The sequence below is a fragment of the Pangasianodon hypophthalmus genome, chromosome 8 (genome assembly GCF_027358585.1).
Source record: "Pangasianodon hypophthalmus isolate fPanHyp1 chromosome 8, fPanHyp1.pri, whole genome shotgun sequence".
In the NCBI taxonomy this organism is placed as follows: Eukaryota; Metazoa; Chordata; class Actinopteri; order Siluriformes; family Pangasiidae; genus Pangasianodon; species Pangasianodon hypophthalmus.
The window spans coordinates 6,583,385-6,600,590 of NC_069717.1; the positions used below are offsets into that span (position 1 = coordinate 6,583,385).

Genomic DNA, 17,206 nt, shown 5'->3' on the forward strand with positions numbered 1-17,206 from the left:
GTTCTTTTGTAGTAATATTCTAATATTCACCACACCAAGCTAGCTAGCATACAACAGTTTTGACATTTTGAAATAGTGTTATTCCACTAAAGTTGTATTCGTACAGAATCATTTCCTGACGGGTGCAAATATTTTCTCTTAATCCGTCTGGACAAGATGTTGACTAAAAAGAGCAGGTAGAAGGTCATTATGTCTCAAGGAAGGAAGGAAGGAAGGAAGGAAGGAGAAAAACACAGATTTTGCTCGAAACAAAACCACAGCTGCACCTGTAAAAAATAACCACAGAATTTAAAAAAATCTTGACTTCTCATGAGCTTTAAACAAAAGTGCACACAAAAAATTAGAACAGTTCGACAATTTCTTCTCCGTTAACTACAATTCCTGGAGTATAACCATTTTTTTTCCCAGTGATGGCTGTCTTGTTTCTATGGGGTGTGTGTGATTGTGTGTGTGTGCGCGTGTGTGTAGTTGTGAGAGAGAGAGAGAGAGAGAGAGAGACAGACAGACAGACACTCCTGCCTTTTCATTTCACACACTGAACACTCGCTGGAGACACAGTGGGAGATGCTGAGAGGTACGTCTCTTATAGAGATTTGTTAGATCTCATCTGTTTTTATATGAAAAGTAATGGCAGAAGGCTTGTCACTGTCGGGGAGGAAGTGTGTCAGCTTTCAGGGGAACAGAGGGAGAACAGAGGTCTCAGTTTGGCTGTATGGAGGAGAGAACGTCGATGTGTCCTGAGATTTCATCCCTCATTACACCTGGACTGGGAGTAAGACAGTTGGAAACGTGTGTGTGTGTGTGTGTGTGTGTGTGTCTCGCACACAGGGTAATCTGTATGACATGTCATGCCTGTGTGTGTCTGTATCTGTTGCCAGATATTCCTGGCTAACATGCTGTGTTTGGACTGAGCTGTGTTCGTGTGTGTGGGTGGGTGTGTGTGTGTGTTTGTCTGTGTGTGTGTTAACTCTCCTTGCGTAAGCTGAGGATCTCAGTATTGACACCGTGACCCTTTTGTGTGAAGGGGCATGACACCACCAGAATCTCTGACACCATTAACTGACAGACTGTTTAGTGAGCCAGTTTAACCTTTTCACACATCGGGTCCGTGTTTATGATGTTTTAAATAAAATATAGGATGTAAATCACTTGACTGTAATGAACGCTGTAACTTTTTTTAACCCTTGCTGGTCTGGGGCACTTTTTGGACATTTTTGTGTGCTTTTGTTTTTGCATACACTGTATATAAACCCTTTAATGATGTTTAAGATACAAGTGTCTGGTCCAATATCTTTTTTTTTCTTCAACACAACCTAGCCAATATGACCTAATAATACTGTTTTTATTTAAAATTACTACACCAACTCAAACCAAAAACACAAACGAAACAGAAAATCAGATTTCGAAAATTATGTTTAAAATCATTTAATATTTTGTTTGTTTATACGACAAAAAATGGCTGAGATATTCCAATAAATGAATTGACAAGCATTGTCCTACACGATCTATTAACACCAAACAAAAACCACACTGTAGTTTCGGGCTAGCACTTTCGACAGGAGTTTCAACAGCCTTACTGCTTAGAATGATGTCATTTTCGTTACACTGTCATAAACCAGTTTTCCATTGAAGAAATCTGAAATCAGCTGCATCATATAACAGTCCTAAAATCTGTACATTTTGTCAAGAATATTATTATACTTTGTAATTTTGTAACAAATCAATCAAACGTGTTAATGAACACAATATTTTTCCAGGTGTAATATTTCCAATACATAGAGAGTCCATTTACTTTTTAAAATATTTAGAAAAAGCCACAATTCATATGATGTGAAATTTTAAGTGATAAAAGGCATCTAAATAATCTGGATATATTTATAAATAATTTACAAATGAAAGGGTTTGTTTTGCAGGCTTTCTGCTTCCCCAGTGTGATTTTATTTTAAGTTTTCCATCACATAAATGGGAGAGAAAATTTGTATTTTCCTCTTTGCGTTATTTGCGTCACACTTAAACAACCTTCATATAAGCAAATATATAAAAGAAGGTTTTACGTGGAATGCAGCATGAATTTTTATATTTAGATTTGCTAATCTTTTTGGGAAGGTATGCTAGCTATTTGACCTTATTGTTAAAAAGAAAGTGGCTGTAGAAACAAGAAGCTCCAACCAGCAGGTCGATCTCCTGTGCAGCTCAGGATGAACAGCCGCAGACCTTTTAGTGCTTGAGAAGCTGTTTGCCGCTCGACTGATTTTTGCTGGAGCAAATGAAATCTCCTGACTGACGTCGCCTTTAGACAAAAAACATTAGAACTAGAGTCTTAAAAGCAAAAAAATACACTTGGCCTCAGGAGGTATGAATGCTTGTCAGGCGCTGAATGGAATATTAAGCTTGAGCTATTGATTTTCCCTCCATATCCTAACAGCGGTGATCCAGCTGTCCTCCCCAGAACTGCATGTTTAAGATGAGGGACCTGCGGCGATTTGGATTCGAGATGAGGCGTGCTATTTCTGGAGATCTCCTTCCACAGTAGGGTGGCACATATCATCTTAGAGTTTTTCTTTTCTATAAGCCAAAGCACGCTCCATCTCCCACTGCCACTCAGCCTCCTCCCCAGGAGATACAGAATGCAGCACTGTGGGGTTTGGGATATTTATATATTTTTTTAGAGATAATCCTTAGTTCTTTGATGCGTCAGCAATGACGTTGAAAGCTGGTGGTTATAACATTTATTTATACCACAGCGCTGTCGAATGCTTGATTCTGATTGGTCAGAATTTGTTGATTACTTTTCTGTAACAGCTCTGTAGTTCTGGGTACAAGGGTCAATAGTTATTGAGTGCAAATCTCTTGATATGGTGAAGTTTGTGTCTGTGTGGTGAATTTATTTAGCAGTTTTGGAAGGAGTCTCCAGTGCCAGTGCTTTGTAAAATCAGTGGTAAAACTGCAACTTTAGCTTTCAAAATGAGAGGTCAGAAAACTTTTTTTTTTTTTGCAGTTTCTCAGTAACAGGGCAAGTTGTATTTTTATTATCTCTTTGTCTTTTTAACTTCAAACGAGAGGAAAAAGCAAGAGACTGGTGAAGGAATGACTGTTTATAGCTATAACAAAGCTGGCCACTTTTATGTCACATATCTTTACCACAATCTCACAAGCCAGGCTTCAAGATATTCACATGAAAATAGTACTTTTTCTCAGTAAACATGGTTTGGAAGTGTAAATTAAGTTGTTAAATAGACAGAACAATTTGACCTACATTGCAAATAACCAATCACAAACCGTTGCTATTATCCACTGAAAAAAATATATCTTAGCAAGTGAAGATATTGTGAAATAAAGCAAGGATTATCTAATATATTTTTCATTATGAGATACTTATATAACAAATATTAGACCATTAAGCTTCTTTCTTACTAATTTCAAGATTTTTCTTATTCTGTTGGCAGATAATTTAGCATCTTTCTAGAAATAAATGCTTGAAATAAGCAAACTTATTCGCCAATAGAATGGACAATAAGCTGTAAATAGGCTTAGTAATCTTACATTTGTTTAAAAACAATCTAATATAAAGAAATAAAAGTTGAATTTGCCTGTATTCCAAGTAGTTCCTAACATATAGTTTTGTTTTAAGAGATTACAGTTGATGCTACATACCTAACTAGTGTTTGCTTGAATAATTTCATTTTATCAAGCCAGGCCTTCCTGTCACAGAATTCTGTCAATCATCAGTCATTATCGGGGAAATAATTCATTCGTGATCTGTCTCCACTTTTTTGTGCTCAGGATATCTGAATAAATCACACACTTGTAATGTCAGTGTGAGTGTTCTCAAAGGGTTAGCCACATTTGAAATATAACTTCCTGTCTTCACATGGTGACATTTTCTACTATTTCTACTACTACAGGATTTCCTGAACTGTTGCTCTTTTGCATACGTCTCAACCACAAGCATGTAATCTGATTACCTCTAAAAGTGCAATGGGAGAAAACTGTATTTACAGATTTTATTCCAATTGCAGCACAGAGGAATCACTGACATTTTCAAAGCTGGTATCTGATTCCAAACTGAATGTATGAGGCTTATATCCATTTTGCTAAAGAACATACTGGAACTATACAACAACTTGATTAAAGCATGACATTCAGTGTCACGCTTTAATCAGGAAATCACACATAGCTAGCAGGATTTTAGACATTTTTAGGCAAACTGACTGTTTTTACCACTGCATTTCTTAAACTGGCTTCTTACCATAAGATAGCCTACGCAAGGTTAATACAAAGTAAATACAAATATTCCCCCATTTTTGTGACATATATTTATAGTTTCTTACAGTTGAGTGACAGAGAAATGGAATTTTGGTCAAAACATGATTTTTCATATTTTTAGGTGTTTGCCAGAATTAAAACACCACAACATCCATGCGTTTTCCCAGACCACTACGTTTCTTTCACTCATAATTTCAAGAAAGAAATTGGTGCCTCACAACTCTGGGGTCCCAGGTTCGTTCCTGTGGGATACTTGAGTTACAGTCTTGGAGTATTACATGTTCTCCCCATGTTTGAGTGGGTTTACTCAGAGTTCTCCGGTTTTCTTCCCAACTCCTAAATACATGCCAGTAGGTGGACTAGCTACTCTCCGTTACCCGAAATTAAATGTCACAACCACAACAAAGTTTAAAAACATACAGAAATATGCTTTCAATTCCAACAGCGAGAAACAAAAGGCCCAGACGGACACAGTGAGGTTTCCAGGTCACCTCATGCTGCTGTATGGCCCAATTAATGGCAGACCCGAGAGTCATGGAGGCCAGTGAAACACGTGGCCTCGCTAATACCAAGAGACATGCTCGCCCAGGGCCACACACTGCTCCCCCTATAATCCCACAACACCCAAGAGGCCTGTCTCAGTTACTGTCTGTATGGCTTTGTTTTGCTTTTCTGGTTGTGTGGCTTATTTCGTCTCAGCGTGAAGTGTGTAGGTGTGTATGTGTGAAACTGTAAAGCAAATGAGAGACTGTTAGTTGATTGTTTATTGCCATATAAGTCTGTGTCAGTTCATAATAAACAGTGTGAGCTGGCATTTATTACTAGACCTTACATCCGTTCGTTAAACTCAGCAAATCCTTGATTACTGAAGATACATCTGTGTCTGAGTGAGTTATAGATTTACTACAGTTAACTTTTAGATGGTGTTTTCTTTAAAATTATTACCTTCTGGAAATCTGTCTGGAGCTTTCATGGACAGGGAGTTTTAAGTGAAGTTGATATCAGTTGTGTGTGTGTGTGTGTGTGTGTGTGTGTGTATGGTGGGGGGCATATGGCTGGACTGAGAGACTGTGAATGAATGATGTTCACTGGGTGATGGTGAAAACTGTGGCTCTCTGCCCGTGGTGGCTCGGCCTCATTAAATCCATTCCTCCTAAAGAAACCCTACAGCGCGCATGTGTGTCCTCGCTTCATTCTATCTGTCTATCTTTCTCACTCTCTTTCTTTTGCTCAGCACTGTTACAGTGCTGAATCTCTGACTATTCTGCTTCCCATTTCCGGCTGTTATTCGGTATAATGCACATTACCAAAAATGAAATGTTTCCTTTCTGCATTTTTATAACAGCAATTATAGCAAACCTGGCCAAGCAATACCACAGAACAAGTGACACATTTCTCAGTGTTTTAGCTAAATAGGATGATTAATTCATTGTGCACTGGAGCAAAATGATGGGCGTCGAAAATGTCATGGCTCCAACCCCCCCAGCTGCTCCACCTCCATCATGACATTGAGGAAGCTTGTGCACTAAGCATTTCCAGGAAATGAGACATCCAACACTGGGTGACTGGAGTGTGCTCTGAGGGTAATGGCTGGATTTCATTTGATTTCATAGGTACAAACGCTAACCAGACCCAACCCTAATCTTAAATTCTTCAGAAGATTTGATTCCATATTTCCGCTGATGTATTTTCTTCTGAAATCAGAGTGACGTTGTGGTGAACTGCTTGACTGACTTACACAACAACCAAAAGCGATCAAAATACTATAACTATAGTGCGAGTTACTTGTTATGAATCCAACCATCCGGTTGCACTACTTTCTATCTTTCAGCTGAGTTGCGATCTGGCTGACAGTAGAATGGTTTTCGCTAGGCGGATTAATTAGCGTGCACAGATGACAGAGTTTTCGGAATCAGGAACATGCTGGAAAGTGGAAACACTGAAGAAACCGAGCAAAATAAAGTCCAGAGTAAAGCTGTTACACAACTGTCCTGCTTTCTATACACAGTCACCTCATGGTTAAAGACAAATAATATCTTTTATGTGTGATGTGAGGACAGATAAAATAATATCTTTTATGTGTGATGTGAGGATAGAACACAGCTCATACTCAAAATATCACATGATGGCAGAGTTGATCTCTGACTTTGCTGCACCTTGGCTTTTCTTAAATTGATGCCATTGTTGTCATATACTTTGGAAACATATGGCTTGATGCATAATAATTGTCTTCTCAGCTCTGTGATATTTTTTATAGAATTGGATTTATCTGAAATTACAGTCATTTTGCTGTGAGGGACTTCACGTCCATTTCACGAGAACACTGTCATTCAGTGATCAGTATTCTTCCAAAGCAAACTCAGTTAGCCAGCTCTGTATGTCCTGAGGTGTCTAGAGCTGTTTTTCAGTTTCACCTGTCTAGCCACACTAGAGTGTTCATCCAAAAAAAAAATCTAGCTCTAAATAATGCTATAAGCCATAATTGTGTGAATATTTGCAGGACCTCTGGCTCAACCTTGGAGAACAGTGCCAATTTTCGAATAAGCCAAGCTAATAAATGTATGCATACCATTATTTCTCAGCTCAGTGACATTTCAGAGGGGAAATCATAAAACTAATCATTAATTTTAATACAAATTGGTAATTACAAAAAAGAATGTTGTTGCAGCAATTCTCTCAAAGCAGGAATCATTCATATGATCTCTGGTAGTACCACGTTTTCTTCAAGCTGGGAAAGATCAATAGGATTGATCACTTCAAACGCAAACATTAATGAATAAACATATCAGTGACACCTACACCAGTGTAACTCATTACAAAACCATTGCTAACGAGACCACATTGTTGACCTTTCGGTGTTGCGCTTATTGTTTCAATTAATTCTGATTCTCTCAGGCTATTGCCCTAATATCTTCCACAGCCCATTGTTTCCACAGTCATGTTGTCACATTCTGACCCCGACGCCTCTTATTTATTGACAGCCATGCATCTCATCTTCATTTGTCGGCTGGCCATGGTGGATTATAAACCATCCCTGGGATGATGAGGAGTAATTAGATTTGTTGAGATGTGCTGGTGTTTGTGCCAGCTATATCACAGGCTATAAGAAGGTGATTTGTGATTTGTGGACCCATCTCCTTCTGAGGCCTGGTAGTTGTAAGGCCAAACCAAAGGACATCCTCACCTTCCTGTTAAGACACGTTCCGGTGGAGCACTTTGCTGAATTCCAATTTCATTGGCCCTGACTTCAACACACTAGGGCTGCTGTTGAATATTTTAGAGAAGGTGCTTCATTATTGAATCAGATAGGAGGTGGTGGTGATAATTGAATTTCTGCACAGCACTACAAAACGATGGCGTTATAGAGACCAAACTGCTGCCAGAGAGTTTCATTGTATCCTGATACCCTTGCAAGTTTGCATTGTTGTGAGCAAAGTCGGCACATTGGTTGGCCTGCCTGTGGTCTTAATCCATCGTGAAAGAGGCACAGTGACAGCTCTAGAGCAGGGAGGATGAGATCTGTTAGAGCCAGACCCCAAAAGCATTGCATTTGAATTGCATCCTTTTTACAGCAAATAACTCTCTTCAATAGCCTATACTTTTCCCATCCGTTGCTCTGACAGGATGGCTTATTCACGGATCTTTCCGATCAGCCCATGGTGGCGAGGTTTCGATTGAACCGGAATAGGTGCTTTTGTGATTTGCATTTAAAAAGCGCCATCAGCTTTGTACAGTTGCGATAAGAAGAGAAGGCTGTTTAGGCTCCATAATGGCTCTTTCTAGCATGACCTTGTGCAGACCCGATTCAGTCCACAGTTTTGGAATTGAGGAAAAGTGTGAAGAGAAATGGAATGCGAGTCGTGAGAATTCTAGCATTCCTCTTGTCAGCCAAAGGGCATCAGACTGCATCGTAACGTCAGCTTTCAGTGTTCCAGCAGACATCAGGTTGTTTTTGTGGGCCTTGTGAGAGTACTCCCCCTAACTCCCAACTGGAAACCTTTCACAAGTCCCTGACATATGCTGGAACTCTCCATCACTTTCTGTCATGACTCCTAACTTTTTGCAACATTTTACGTCAATTGAGTCTATTTCTGGCAGCATGAGTCAGACAAATTGCCCCTGAATCAAAATAGTCCACCAGGTTGCTTAACATTCCGCCATATTCGTCGCTGCTATTTTGGATGGACGAGCTGACGACGGCCCAAAGGAATACTAATGTTGCTGAGCACATCTCTTTGTCTCACGCTGAACCCATTTCATTTTAAGTGTAAATCAGTTTTAAACTCAGCAAATGCATTCCAGTGTTGAATATTTTTATCTTCCTAGCTTAAAGCCAGATAGCACGTAAACATTGGCATACACAAGTTATGCCTGAGCAGTGTAACTTGTTTTGTATTCAGATAGACATTTCTACAATGTCATTTATCTGCTCTCACTTGAGAAACTTACATGAATGTAGTTAGTCCCTCTCTTGACATTGTTTAGCCAGGTAACATGTTTATCACTACTCAGCAACTAAATCAATATTCTGACTAAACCAAGCATTTTACAGCAATTGTCTAAAATTATACTTCTCTGATCTGTGGTGGTTTTACAGTGTTTTCTTTAAATTGGAAATTGGCAATAATCATTTGATATAATTATATAAACATAGACTATATGGCCAAAAGGTTGTTGACACCTGAACATCACACCCATATGTGAGCCTTCCTCAAACTGTTGCCACAAAGTTGGAAACACACAATTGTATAGAATGTCTTTGTGTGCTGTAGCATTACAGTTTCCCTTCACTGGAACTAAATGGCCCAAACCTGTTCCAGCATGACAGTGCCTCTGTGCACAAAGCGAGCTCCATGAAGACATAGTTTGCCAAGGTTGGTGTGGAAGAACTCGAGTGGCCTACGCCTAATCTCAATTCCACTGAACACTTCTGAGAAACACTGGAGCGTCGACTGCACACCAGGTCTTCTCACACGACATTAGTGCCTGACCTCACTGATGCTCTTGTGGCTGAATGCACAAATCCTTACAGCCATGCTCCAAAATCTAGTGGAAAGCCTTCCCAGAAGAGTGGAGGTTATTATAACAGCAAAACGTTGACTAAATCTGGAACAAGATGTTCAAAAAGCACATATGGGTGTGATGGTCAGGTGTCCACATACTTTTGGCCAAATAGTTTATTAACAAGAATGAGAACATGAGAGCATGAATCCCAGTGTTACTCACACCAGTGTACGTGGGTGATTTCGTTTGTGTCTCACTGATATTACATTTACAAACACTCTGTACTGTATGTACAATAAATGTATAAAACATTTTAAACAACCTATTTGCATATTTCATATACATAAAAACATCAGTAAAAAAGACAAAACAGAAAAGAGTATTTTTGCCTGTCCACTCAGTATACTACACTTTACTTTGAAATATAATCATTAAATACTTCAAGAAATCTTATTATTTTGGCATTAATGTGTGAATCCATTTAACATCTCATGCTGTTCTTTTCCATGAGTCATCCATTATAGGTTATTTAACATGTAACATATATTTTAGTGGCCCACAATATTCAGTCAACACTGTTACTTGAGTCACACGTTCAACAGGAAGTGACAAAATTATAATATTGTGATATTGACTGAACAGATAACTGTGAGGATATAAAACTGATTCCCAAATTATAGATTACAGTAAATTTTTCATTTTAAGTAAATTGTTATGACATCCATAATGTCCACATTATAGCCTGGATGCTAGTTAAACACATTTTGTGTATTTGCTAAAACATTCTATGTTTAAAATAACTCAACCCTGCTACTCACGTAAGAGCAAAATGCAGCCATCTTCGGCAAGAAACTTTGGAAATTAGGTGACATTTTTGAATGATTAAATGCATGTGCTCTTAGATTCAACTTTGAAAAATTAGAAAACATTATTAAGAGTTACAAAGGCTAAATGGCACCGCAGTCGTGGACTCATCCGTACAAGCAGAACTCATTACATAACCATTGCTAATGAGATGACACTCTTGACCTTTTGTTTTTGTGCTTATCATTTCAATTAATTCTGATCCTCTCAGGCTATTGTGCTAATATTTTCCACAACCAATTGTTTCCACGGTCATGTTGTCACGTACTGACCATGATGCCTCTGATTTATTAACAGCCTTCATTGCAGTCTTATGTATTCTTGTCTTCCTGTCTTATTCTCAGATAGCACATAAATATCAGTATAACATGTTTACAATATAACTTGTTTGCTAAACAGAAAGTTGTTGCCACAATGTCATGCTTCCTCTAGCCAGCTTTGAATCAATATATTTAATACCTTTGGGTGATTTATGAAAGATCCATACTATTACCATGTGGTGCACAGATTTAATTCGGTGGTACATTTATAAGAAACAAGGTTGTTGTTACTGTTGTTGGGGTTTTTTGGAGGGAGGGGTAACAAATAAAATATAAACATTAAGAACATGTATTAATGGTGATTAAAATTGACAGTGTGGCAACTTCATAATTAGCAAACATAGTGTGTCCCCAAAAGGAAAAAAAAAACATGCTTAGCATTGTTTTTTATATATATAAGTTTGAGCACACTGTGCTATTTAAAGTCTAAGTAATCTATGTCAACCACTTGCATCCTATGGAGGTGAGATTGCTGACTGAATGGCTCCACTTCTGAGAGCCGTCATTTTCCAGCCACAACAGTGACCTACTTTACCTGCCTAGAGTTGCCATAGTAACAAAGCAACATAACATATTTAATCCTGCTCCTTCACTTTTTGGCAGAATGGAATCGCAGCAGGTAGTATTTGTACATGACAAGTCTGGGATTCGATCCTGAGACCATGTCTACATAGTCTACAGTGTCTACATAGAGCTTTTGTGTGGGTCTGTGTGGATTTCCGCTGAGGTCTCCGCTTTCTTCCCACTTCTTATAAAACAAGCCATGTCGGTTGACCGGATGCTCTTATATTATATCAAGGTATTAGGGGTGTAATACAATGACGCTATCGGTATTTGCAATTTACTACCTGTATTTAGTACTCCAAATATCAGTATCTGTATCTAGATTTAAACCCAAAGTGGGCATGATATAAACTGGAAGAATTTTTTGTTTGTTTGTTTATGCCTATTGGCTCTGACAGTTCCTCCACCTCAGCTACATCACTCGAGACTATAAGTGGTCTCAACTAGAGATGTCTGGGGGACTGTGTGCTCACGCAGTTATTATTTGTGTTTGTACCTATGTACGATAATTTCTAACAAATGCAGTTGGTCCTATTTCCTGAAATATACACAAACTAGTAGCTGACCCACCACAGTCCTGACCAGGCAGTTACTAAGCATGCTGTAAATGCATCTTTCTGACTGCTCGCTCACACCCACATAAAAGTAAAAACATCTCATTTGTGCACTCTTTTGTTGCATCCATCAGGATCCCAGTCCTGATGCATACTTCTAGTCTCAACCAGATGCCCTGTGAATCTTTCAAGAAAGTTTTCTATGAAAAAAAGACATGCTCCGCTTATTCCTATATGTATTTATATTTGTTTAAAACACATTATCTGTTTCTTCTGTATAATCTATTTGTTATATCCATTCAGTTATATCCATACAAAGTATGGGAGAGAAATCACCTGCGATAGATTGGATGTTATTCAGGATGTATTTACTGTTAAATCTTTAGGATCCACCACAACCCTCTATTGAAAAAATGCTTAGAGACAAGGAATGAATAAAATATGCTTCTGCTATCCAGTTCTTCGTTTAACTCAGTGTTAAGCATGCAAATTCCTATGTTCATTTTTCTCAGCTAAGTGGAATGGGGTAATAGAAGCTCACATTTACTCCTCCTGTCCACTCTACTGCCACTCTGCAAATGAAACCTATGGTGGTGTCGTTTTTAACCTCTTGCATAATTCAGACATTTATTTCTGTGCATTTTTGTTCTTCCTTCGGTAATGGTACGGCCTTAGATGTCTGGAGAAATGGGTCAGTGCAGTGAGTCTTATTAATGCAGCCTGCGAGGCAGAAGGCGTTGAGGGGGACAGCGCTACTCAGGGTGCCATGTGTGTTCTGTTCGCAAGTGTGTAATTGCCTCTAATGGAAGAGAAGGAACAGGAACAGTGACTTAACGGTAGGAGGTAGGAGGTCATCCTACAGCTAAGGGCCAAGGCTCTCAAAGATTAGCTTTGAAAAAAGCTAAAAAAGAAAAAGAAAAAACCAATAGAGGAAACATGAAAAATAGTGAAATGTAAGTTAAATGATGAGATTAAACATGGATGTAAGTAACACCTTTTTTAGATTTGAGTAGTTACCTTTTAGATTTTTAATGCTCCATTTGGAAGAAAGCTTCCTTTTGAGGTGAGTTATTTTGACCACTTTGAGTAAAATGTAATACTGTAAAACTACTGTAGAACTACTGTCTAGTTTCGCTGAGCCTGTGCCCCCTGTGGCCTCAGATTCCTGTTCTTGCCTGACAGGAGTGAAATCTGATGTGGTCCTCTGCTGTTGTAGCTCATCCGCCTCAAGTTCCATGTTCTGAGATGCTTTTCTGGTCAGCACAGTTTCAAAGAGTGGTTATTTGAGTTACTGTAGCCTTCCTGTCAGCTCGAACTGGTCTGGCCATTCTCCTCTAACCTTTCTCATCAACAAGGCTCTTCACTTGTTTCACTCGCTCACTGGATGTTTTTTGTTTTTCGCACCATTCTGTTTAAAAGACTGCTGTGTGTGAAAATTCCAGGAGATCAGCCATTTCTGAAATACTCACAGCAGCCCATCTGACACCAACAACCATGTCAACGTAACTGAGATCAGATTTTCTTCATATTCTGATGTTTGACGTGAACATTAACTGAAGCTCTTGACCTGCATCTGCACAATTCTATGCATTGCTCTGCTGGCACATGATTGACTGATTGGTATACAGGTGTTCCTAAGTGGATGCTGAGTGTATTGTGCTATTTCTTTGTGGAAATCTTAACCTTGTGACTCAATCTTAACAATTTAAACCAGCTTCATCATTTTCCCTTGGTTGGTGTGAGACATTAGGTTAGCCGTCTGAATAACAATTAATTGGTCTTACATGCATATACATACACATACACACAGCCGGGGTTTGAGAATGGGGCTGGAAAATGGATCACAGGCTCGCTTCAGGGGAGCTTGTCAGTATGAATCTTCTCCCTGCCCCCTGCTCCGGTTGCCACATGATGGAAGAGCACACTGTTAATTCGTTAGCGGAGCGCAAATCATGCATTCACTTAATTTCTGTACATTATATTAAAGAATGAACTTTGCAAAGAGGCAAAATGGGCTAATATGGAAATTCCTCTCCCACATGGCACATCCATCCCTGGGATTATTAGGCATACCTCTGCATTATTCAGCTCCTTAATGAATTCAGCTCTGGAAAGCCTTCAGAAGCGAACAGCATCTGAAATATTCCACACAGAATGGACGTGAATTGGTTGTGCAATTGAATTCTGCTCTAGTCTGTTGCTAACCTCTCTCTCTCTCTGTCTGTCTCTCTCTCTTTCACTCTCTCTGTAAGCTGAACATGGCCTGCCACATCAGCTGTGTCTTGGCAACGTATGACAAAAAATTTGACCTTGACGTCCAAGCCCTGAAGGACAAGAAACAGACTTTTGTTTTATTCAAACTGCCTCAAAAGCTTTATAGCACTGAAATGAGAGCAGTTTTGTGGCTCTCGGTATAAGGACAGATTTCTCCCTTTGAGCACAGAATATCGAGTGTAATTGAAAGTGTAGAGATGTTCAAGACTGTGACATTTTGCACCAGAGGCTTTTTAGTATCTTGTGTCAGGACTTTGTTTGTGTAGCAGTGCAGAGCTCTTTGAAAGATGTGGTTCATTAAATCGCATTTATTTATCTTAGTGGCATGATATTAAACAGATATGATGCGATACTGTTTTGCAATAATTACAGCATATACCCTCACTTTATTACTTATACACCTACTCAATCAGCCAATCATGTGGCAGCAGCATGATGCATAAAATCGTGGTCTTTTTCCAACCTTCAGCAGCCCAGTACTGGTGAACCTGTGCCCATTATAACATTAGAATCCTGTTCTTGGCTGACAGGAATGCAACCTGATGTGGTCTTCTGCTGTTGTAGCCCATCCACGTCAAGATTCAGTGTGTTGTATATTTTGAGATGCTTTTCTTCTCACCACGGTTGTGGTGAACTTCCTGGAGAACTGCTGCTCTCTGGATGTTTTTTGTTTTTTTGCACCATTCTTTATAAGCTCTACAGACTGTTGTGTGTGAAAATCCCAGGAGATCTGCCTTTTCTGAAATACTCAAACCACCCCATCTGGCACCAACATCCACGCCACAGTCGAAGTCACTGAGATCAATTTTTTTTCCCCCATTCTGCTGTTTGATCTGAACATCCATTGAAGTGGATGGTAAGTAACTCTAAAGTACTGTGTATTGATAAATTGCTAAAGGCTAAAATACTATATAGGTTTCAGTGCACAGCTGTGAGGCATTTTTTCCTTTTTCACATATTCTCTTTTTTGTCCTTTTGTATTCTCTAGCGACAGAAATCTGAGCACAGTATGTATCATGACCTTAAAGATGACCTGAAATCAAAACTGACCTTCTATATATGACATTGCACTACTCTAACACCATTTAATTGTATATATTGTAAATTAAGGCTTATAAGTTGTGCCTGTAAGAATCAGTGACTGATTTTCTTCAGCATTTATGTTGTTTTGCAAGCCTGAAGCACGTTATTACTTACTACTAGTTTAATTTTCCTTTTTATATTTTAGTCAATCATAGCATATGAGCATCTATACCAAACCATAATTTCCCCATGTTGAAGTCTAAAAATAACCCTGAAAAACTGAAGCCTAAGGGCTTTTCTGTCAATAAATACATGTAAAATACATGTTTATATACCACAAATTTCAAATTACAACAGTTGCAGTCTAATAATACAGGTCTTTGGATGAGAAAGACATGAGATAATGTCTTATGAAAGTTGTACTAGGGTAGTTTTATCCAACATGCAAAAAGGGAGTAATACAGTAAAAAGACATTTTGGGTATTTATGCTTCTCCTGATTAAGCAGAAACTGATGTTGGTAGTACATAATCATAAAGTCCTAGTTCCATCTGTAAAAGGATGAATTCATTAACCATCTCTCTCTTTAATATTGAAAATTCTTTTTTTTTTCATCGAAATGAATGTGCTTGCTATACACTGAAGACATTTTCTGTCATAGACAGCTCTCTGGTCTTCATGTTGGTTTATCGTTTTTTAACAACAAATGCAGTCTTCATAAGTGAAACCCAAGGCTCAAACCAATTTATTAATTGTTTAAACAATCAAACTAACTGGGCACATCTGAGCAACAAGAAACAGCTGTAAGTCACATGTTCCATTATTTTTGATCACTTGAAAAATGGGTGGATTCAAACAAAAGATGCCATGTTCTAAGTTGTTTAACACATTTAGATGTAAATATGAGGAAATGAAAGCTGAAGTTCTTATATATTGTCTCATATTCATCTCATATTCATATCTTACTTTTGATCTCAAACTCAGTGTATAATAAATACAAAATAATTGGCCTTGCCGTTCCAAAACCTTCAGAAGGGATTGTATATTTTTCAGAGAAAATACTAATATTTTTAAAAATTAATTTTTTTTTTTTGTTAGAAAAAAGATAAATAGTTCCTTCTATTGTTTGAGTGGACAATTTAAATTATTATGTGTAATGTTCGTACAACCATATTTGCTCATTTTTATGAAGGGCACTAATTTGACTGTACTTTTATTTTTTTATTCTTTTCTCAGTTGCAAAACTCATTCATTCATCCATTCATCCATCCATCCATCCATCCATCCATTGTCAGAGGGAATCACACAAAAGCCATATATAGAAAGACTAGTAGAAATTAGTTTGCAAAAAAAAAAAAACATTTCTGTGCATCTTTTGTATGTAATGTTGCTCTCATGGGCTCTTTAGATCCTGGTTATTACGGCAATTTCATAATTGCCCGTGTTAACACTGCATATCAGGAGTACTGTGTGCTAAGCTTGTTAGGTAATCTCATAATTGATTGGCTTTATCAAAACCGTACTAGATATTAGTGATTTTCTTTAATTTGAAATGTTATGCCACCTCATTTTCCCACGTCGAGGGAGGATTTTAACTTACAACTTGGCAGTCCTAGACTTAATGCACCATCAGAAGTTTTTAGCTTATTTTCTAAGGGATGTTCCTTCTGGGTGTTTTATAACTCTGCTGCAGGAAGAAGGGGCTGGTCCCAGTGCAGGGAAGAGACCATTGTATGACAAAGGAGCACAGGACAAAGACCACACACACTCACACACCCATATACAGCAGGCTAGGGGGCAGGGCCAGCTCACACTGTGCTCAACGTTCCTCAGCATACAGGAACAAACAGGAACAGTGGAGAGAGAAAAGAGAAGATAGCTGGTGATAGGAAGAGGGAGTGACAGAAAGAGAGGGTGATAGTGAGAGATCTCCTGCTTGGCGCAGCTTACAATGTGATACAGGAAGCGAGGAAGTTGTGGCCCACTTAAAGGAGAGGGGCGGATCAGACTAGGACCCGCTTGCTCTCTCTCTCTCTCTCTCTCTCTCTCTCTCTCTTTCTCTCTCTCGCTCTCGCTCGCTCTGTGAGAGTGGGGGATAAATAAGGAGGCTGGACTGAGCACAGAGAAGGAGGGGTATGTATGTGTGTGTGAGTCTGTGTGAGTGAGTGTGTGTGTGTGTGTGTGTGAGAGAGAGAGAGAGAGAGAGGGAGGGAGAGAGAGAGACAGAGAGAAAGCCGCCTGCACGTGTTCTCCTCACCATCATCACCACCACCACTACCTCATCCTCATTCTCCTCCTCAGCTCCACACGAGGATCCGTACAGAATGCCAGGTGAGTG

At 38.9% G+C, this 17,206-nt stretch overlaps 1 protein-coding gene across 5 annotated transcripts in view; it reads left to right on the plus strand.

Moving 5' to 3' along the window:
- dab2ipa (DAB2 interacting protein a) overlaps nucleotides 1-17,206 on the plus strand; it is a 111,545-nt gene that overhangs the window by 54,718 nt on the left and 39,621 nt on the right. Inside the window, exon 1 of one of the 5 annotated variants that reach the window (XM_026928090.3) lies at nucleotides 15,849-17,199. The exons of the other annotated variants lie outside the window; for them this stretch is intronic. The gene's annotated coding sequence lies outside the window, so the exon portion shown is untranslated. Of the gene's footprint in view, nucleotides 1-15,848; nucleotides 17,200-17,206 lie in introns of those variants that run through there. 5 annotated transcript variants of the gene reach the window in all.